The 7,153-nt window shown below is 40.6% G+C and overlaps 1 pseudogene across 1 annotated transcript; it reads left to right on the top strand.

The window, feature by feature from the left end:
* Positions 1 to 4,908: 4,908 nt before the first annotated feature.
* On the top strand, positions 4,909 to 5,808 carry LOC308415187 (melanoma-associated antigen B16-like; annotated as a pseudogene). Its single transcript has one exon. The product of its transcript is annotated as a melanoma-associated antigen B16-like (transcript).
* The last annotated feature ends 1,345 nt before the right edge of the window (positions 5,809 to 7,153 follow it).

The following is a 7,153-nucleotide window of genomic DNA, read 5'->3' as shown; positions in this document are numbered from 1 at the left end:
TGTGTATGTGATTGTGTATGTGTGTGTGTGTGTATGTGTGTGTTTGTGTATATATGTGTGTGTATGTTTGTGTATTTGTGTGTTTATATATATATGTGTGTGCGTGTGTGTGTTTATATATATATGTGTGTGTTTATATATATATGTGTGTGTTTATGTGTATATATAAATGTGTGTGTATGACTGTATGTTTGTGTATGTGTATGTGTGTATGTGTGTGTGTATGTGTGTGTATGTTTGTGTATCTGTTTGTGTTTATATGTATGTGTATGGATATGTGTGTATGACTGTATGTGTATTTGTGTGTATGTGTGTTTGTGTGTGTATGTGTTTATATATGTGTGTATATTTATGTGTGTGTGTTTGTGTGTATGTTTGTGTATATGTGTTTATATATATTGTGTGTATAAATATGTATAAATTACTGTGTAAAATGTGTATAAATTATATAATATGTATAAATTATATAATATATTACATAATATATAATTAATATAATAATTTAAGTTACCATAAAATAATGTTTCCCCGTGTGTTTTTTGTCTGTACTATCTATCCCCCTCTGTGATTCCCTTCCTTCTCCCCCTCAAATAAAACCATCGTCCTGTTTGAACTGTTACTCCTTTATAATCCTGTCTCCAGGTTGCTGCCTTCAGCTCGTGTTTCAACTGCCTTGAGTGGTGAAATTTACCTGCAGTGTTAACTAAACTCTTTCTTCCTAAATGGTCTTTCATCAGGATATTTTAAAGGCATAAAAGAAGCAGACTTGGACAAATATTTCACAGCATTCATTTGGAAGGTTGTGTTAAAATGAGGTTGCCAATTTTAGACAAAGAATTATAGGCATGCAGATATTAAGGAACCTCTATTTGAGAGACAGAGGTTCTCATGTCCTACATTGTCCAAAGAAAATGCCTATTACGGTGCTTTGTTTTGGCTATTTTCTTAGCCCTAGAAAAACCTGGAAGGAGCATCTACAAAATATAAGCTTTTTCCCATCCCTTTCTTTCTTACTTTACTTTAGTGAGCTGTGCCCTTTGATGGGAAAACAGATAATTAAGAGGGAAGATTGACAGGTGCTTTTGGGATTTTTAAGGTAAGTGTTCTAGATCAGCAGTGAAGAGTGCACTCACTTTAGAAGCAGGTGGCTTTGCAATACTCACCTGTAATGTTAGGACCTGGATACTAGTGAAGGGCACTTTTTTAATTAATTCCTAATCTTGAATTGCTTTTTTAATTAATTATTTTTGTCCTAATCTTGAATCTTTAGTACAAGAAATAACAGATTAGCAACAGTGATGTGCCTTCCATAGTTTTAGCAAGTGTACATTATTTTTGGGTAAGCCTTTGTCCTCTTCCTGATGAAAGTTTTAGGGGCAAAGGTTTGTGGTCATAGACCCATGACATGTCACGTGGCATAAAACATCCAAAATCTGAAGCAGGATCCTGAATGAAATCTAAGAGATCTCCCTTCCCTAGAGCACAGGTCTCCAAGAAACAGTTGTCACAGAGATAAGCTGGATTTGCCAGACAGATTTCTTAGAACCCACAGTTGTCCGTGGACATTTACCCTGGTTCTGGAAGGGAATTGAACTGGTAGCTATGGAAATGTAGAAAGTCCAGTTCAATCAATACTCCAAATAAAACCTACAACTCATGGCCTGAAGGCATCAGAATATCTGAATTAATTAATATATCAGTACTCAGTTTCCCAGCATGTCTGAGGAGGCCCTTGGTAAGACAGAATGTGATATGTGGTTATTCCTTATTCCTGAAGATTGAAGATGTGATAATAGATAATTTGTTCTGTGAAAATTAAATCATATCCCAGACACTCCTATTGGAAAAAGAAAGGACATTTATTGACGGTGATGTATACCCCAAAATGAGTGATCTCAACACAACCCATAATGGTTACAAATGGTAGCATGGGAAAAAAGCTAGATGAATTGAATGCCTTCAAGTTGCTCTCTGGTGTTGACAAGACACAAATATTTGGTGTGATACAACCAACAGCAGGTAAGGGTCTCAAACATTGTCAAAGTGTTTGGTGTATAGCATGAATGAACCATCCATACAGTTAAGTACAGGAGTGACCACAAATTAACTATTAACTACCCATATACTCTGTTCATCCCTGTAGATAACTCAGATAAAGACAGTCAAACTCACAACACCTCACTATGTATACTGGGATCTAGGATGGCCAGTAGTTGAATATTGATTTAGGTAAACTTCCAATGAAGGGGACACACCTGCTTTTTGGTTCTAGTAAGGTTCCTAAGTATTGAGGAGGTCAACACCACACACACACACACACACACACACACACACAAACAGACACATACACACATCTTTGGTCTTTAGTTTTTGCCCTTGTCCTAGAGAATTTTCATTTTCTTTAATTTAATGTATAGTTTTTTTATTAGATACTCTGATTTACATTTCAGATGTTATCCCTTTACCCTGCCCTGCTCTCATCCTCCCTCCCCCTCCAGTTGCCTTCACAAAAGTGCACTCCCTTCTGATCCCTCTCCCCACCCATTGCCTTGTCATTCCCCTACACTGGGACAACATGCCCTCCCTAGACCAAAAGTCTCTTCTCACACTGATGCCAGACACTATTATCTTCAGCTACATATGCAACTGGATCAATGTGTCTCTCAGAGTGCCCACAGAGGTTGATGTTTCAGGCTATGGGAGTTTTGGAGGGTTTGGCTGGTTGATAATGTTGTTATCTTCCCATGAGGTTTCAATCTTTTCTCCTCCTTAGATCTTTTCTTTAGCAACCTCATTAGGATCCCCAAGTTCAGACCACTGGGTAGCTGCAAGCATGCTCAGCTGTGTCTGTATGACTTTAGCATAGTACCTGAGGGGGAATCCCTGTCTGGTTCCTGCCAATAAGTACTTTTTGGGACCAGCTTTAGTGCTTGGATTTGGTGACTGCATATGTGGAGGATCCCCAGGTGAGGCAGCTTCTGAGTGATCTTTTCTTCAATTCCTGTTTCTCTATTTAACCTTGTGTTTCCTCCCATGAGAGTTTTGTTCTTTTTCCTAAGAAGGACTGAGGCATCCCCATTTTGGCCTTCCTTCTTTTTGAGCTTCATGTGACATATGAGTTGTTCCTGGGGTATTCAGAGCTTTCTAGGTTTCATATCCAATTATCAGTGACAGCATATTATGTCTGTTCTTTTGTGACTGGGTTATCTCACTCAGGATTATATTCTCTAGATGCATCCATTTTCTTAAGAATTTCATAAGGTCATTGTTTCTGACTGCTGAGTAGTACTTCATTGTGTAAATGTACCACCATTTTTGTATCCATTCATCTACTGAAAGACATCTGGTTTCTTTCCAGCTTCTGGCTACTATAAATAGGTCTGCTATGAACATTGTGGTGCATATGTCTTTGCTGTATGTTGGAGCTTCTCTGGGGTATATGTCCAGAATTAGAATACCTGGGTCTTCATGGAGTACCATGTCCAATTTTCTGAGGAATCACCAAACTGATTTTCACAGTGGTTGTACCACCTTACAACTCCACCAACAGTGGAGAAGTGTTCCTCTTTCTCTGCATCCTTACCAGCATCTGCTGTCATCTGAGTTTTTGATCTCAGCCATTCTGACTTGTGTGAGGTGGAATCTCAGGGTTGTTTTGATTTGCATTTCCCTGATGGCCATCTCCAGGCTCTCTTGTGTGGGCTCAGGGTTTTTACCCCCTTACAATGTTAATTTTTAAAAAAAAACAGAGATGCATGTACAGATTGTTAAAAGCACTTTGGTATAAAATATATGAATACATTTTTGCCAGTACTTAGTTTTTTAAATGTTTGATGGTATGCATTGAAACCTTACTATTTACAATGATCATAAAGTACATGTAGAACAAAATGTAACATAGGAAACAATGTTTTCTTGGTGTATAAAGGTTAAATAAACATATTGATTTGTAACTAACAAAAGTTGCCATAAGTCTATCCTCCTACCTTTTGAGTTATTAATGAGCAGGTTTTAAAATGTACAAATATTTCCACTTAGGATGAAAAGCATCTCTTCAGCTCTTCAGAGCACCCAGGGACCTGTGTGTAGGTCGCCTGAACATTTCAAATAAGCAGGGGCCTTACTGTTTTAGTCTTAGGAGCAGGGTTATATTATTATTATTATTATTATTATTATTATTATTATTATTATTATTAAGTTTTCATAAAATTTTGATCATATCCACCTTCTTTTCCAACCTTCTCCTCAATACCACCTCCTTTTATTCCTACCCAATTTGTTTTGTTTTGTTAATCTATTAAGTTTTACTTTCACTCCCTACATAGTTTGGTGTGTGTGTATCTATCTAGCAGAGCGTGCTTAACCCACAAAGCATTACAACCTTAGAGAAAATTCAATTCTCCATATCAGCAGCTATGTGCAGTTCTTCAGCCACAAACAGAAGGTCAGACCCATCTTGGGAAGGAAAAGTTTTGTTATGGCAAAAAATGTGGCTTAATGTTGATTAAACTAGTGAAGATTAAGGAGCTTTTTCTCTTCATTTAGAAAGGAGTGACTGCTACAGAGCCACATGTGTGTCCTCACTGCCCTCTGACCATTCCATGCTGGCACTCAGCATGTCTTTTAATTTGCACACATCAGGTCTTCCTTGTGAACTTGCATAACACAACTTTCACAACTCTGTTGGAAGAGCGAATTTTACAGGCAGGTGACCCCCATCCCCTTCCTTTCTCTTTCAAACAGTTCCTGGTTTTGCTGCCTTCTCTCCTCCACACCTGCCATGTCCCAACTTCAGAAGAGTCCAGAACATACAGCTAACCAAAGCCAGACCTGTGAAGAAACCTGGCAATTCCAGACCACAGCAGGCTCCGGCCAGTTGAGGAGCCACGTTCCTCATCTCTTCTCCCTATGGCAGGAAGTCTGAAGGGTCAGACCGGCGAGGAGGCCCAGGTCCCCAGGGCTGCAGAGGAACCATGTTCCTCCTGTCAACTTATCATGGCTGAAAACCAGGAAGATCCTGCACATGGGAGACTCAGTCCTTCCAGTGGTCTTCAGCATCCCTGTGCCACTTCAGGCGACTGTGCCGAGGGCCTGGGTCACCGAGAAATACAGGGTGGCCCGGCCTTCCTTCCACATCAGCCAAATTTGCCTGGTATGGCCATAGATGGCAAAGTTAATTTCTTGGTGAATTACATGCTGGTCAAGTACCAGGCGAGAGAGATGCTGAGCATGAGTGACATCATGGCACTCATTGTCAGAGAAGATTCAGACCGTTATCAGGAAATCCTCATGAGAGCCTCTGAGCACATGGAGATGGTCTTTGGCCTGGGTGTGAAGGAGGTGGACGCCATCAACCACTTCTACACCATCTTCATCAAATTAGGCCTCACCTATGATGGGATGCACAGTCATGAGGTCAGCTTCCCCAAGACCGGTCTCCTGATCCTCATCCTGGGTGTCGTCTTCATGAAAGGCAACCATGTGACAGAGGAGGACATTTGGGAAGCATTGAGCCAAATGGGCATCTACCCTGGAATGGATCATTTCACCTTCGGTGAACCCTGAGAGCTCATCACGTTTGAGTTTGTGATGGAGGGGTACCTGGCACGCCAGCCACTGGGCAACATGGATCCCATGCAGTGTGCATTTGTGTGGGGCCCGCGGGCTAAGGCAGAAACTAGTAAGATGAGGGTATTGGTGTTTGTGGAGAAGGTTCAAGGGTCAGACCCTACTGTCTTTCCTTCTCAGTATGAAGAAGCGGTGCTGGAAGAAGAAAGACAGCTTGGCATGATTTTAGGGTCACAGTAAGAGACACAGAAGGAACTGTGTTACCCGGCAGTTTGCTCACTGGATTGTTCCCAATCGTGGATTACCTCTGGGGGGGGGTGGGTGAAGTAAAAAATAATGCTGCTTAAGAGAGACTTTTAAACATAATATTTCTACTGTGATTTGAGTTGTATATGATAATTAATGCTGAATAGTTTAATGAAGATAACAGTAATGAAAATACTTATGATTCAGATGAAGACCAAGAGTTGTTCCTTGTCACAATCGTATGAATTTTTACATCATTAAGAATAAAATCATCTGTAATTTTAAAAGAGTAACCACATCCCCTTATCTCTGGCAGGGTGCAGAGAGTTGCTCTGAGCTCAGAACACACATTTACCAAACACGAAAGAGCTATTGGGAAAATAAAGGGAATGCTTCTAAAATGGCCATAAAGTGTCTGTAGGACGATTTAAATCCTGGAAGTAGCGAGAAGCAGAGCTTGGAGCCAGAGTGAAGTAGCTCAGCAGGGTTTCCATTAGGAGCTTTGGAGAAGACATGTATGATGAGAGAGCACTTCTGCAAGTTTGGGCCGATGGCACGTGCAAGTGGAAAATCCAAAGGGTTTGGATTTGTGAACTTTGAAAGGCAGGAAGATGCGCAGAAGCCTGTGGGTGAGATGAAGCGATAGGAGCTCAATGCAAAACACATTTTTTTCTTACACTTTATTTAAAAAAAGAGAGAAACACATGTAAAGATTTTTAAAGGCATTTTTGGTATAACATTATGTGAATATTTTTGTCAGTACTTAATTCTTTTAGAGGTTTGCTAGCATGCATTGAAATCCCACTAGTTACCATAAGCATGAAGTACATGTAGGACAGAATGTAACATGGAAACCGTTTTCTTGTTGGGTATAGATTAAGCATGATCATCTTATTTTTGAACAACACATTTATGTTGGTCCAGATCAGGAAGTAGGGGAACAGCAGATGAAACTTAAGCGCAAATCTGAGCAGATGAAGCAACATTGGATCCCCAGATACCAGGGTGTGGACTTTTCCGTGAAAAATCTCATCCCCTGCAGAAGTCACTCTATGTGTCTCAGCTTGGCACAAAGAAGGGCACCAGGCTCACCTCCCTAAGCAGTATATGCAGAGCATGGCAAGTGTGCAAGTTTGTAAGTGTGCAAGTGTCTGTGCCCAGGGTGCCAGACTTCGTCCATTCTAGGATATGACTGGTGTTATCTGCCCAGCTGCTCCTAGACCTGTACTTGGTATGCTGAGACCAGCTTCCCTGAGGCTTCCATGAGTCATGTCATCACAGCGTGTTGCTGGCATGTCAACACTTAACAAACAGCCACAAGTCAGCATGCAGCAGCCCG

This window comes from Micromys minutus, assembly GCF_963924665.1.
Source record: "Micromys minutus genome assembly, chromosome: X".
Taxonomy (NCBI): domain Eukaryota; kingdom Metazoa; phylum Chordata; class Mammalia; order Rodentia; family Muridae; genus Micromys; species Micromys minutus.
Note: the sequence above shows the minus strand (reverse complement) of the source record. Positions and strands in the feature narration are given on the sequence as shown.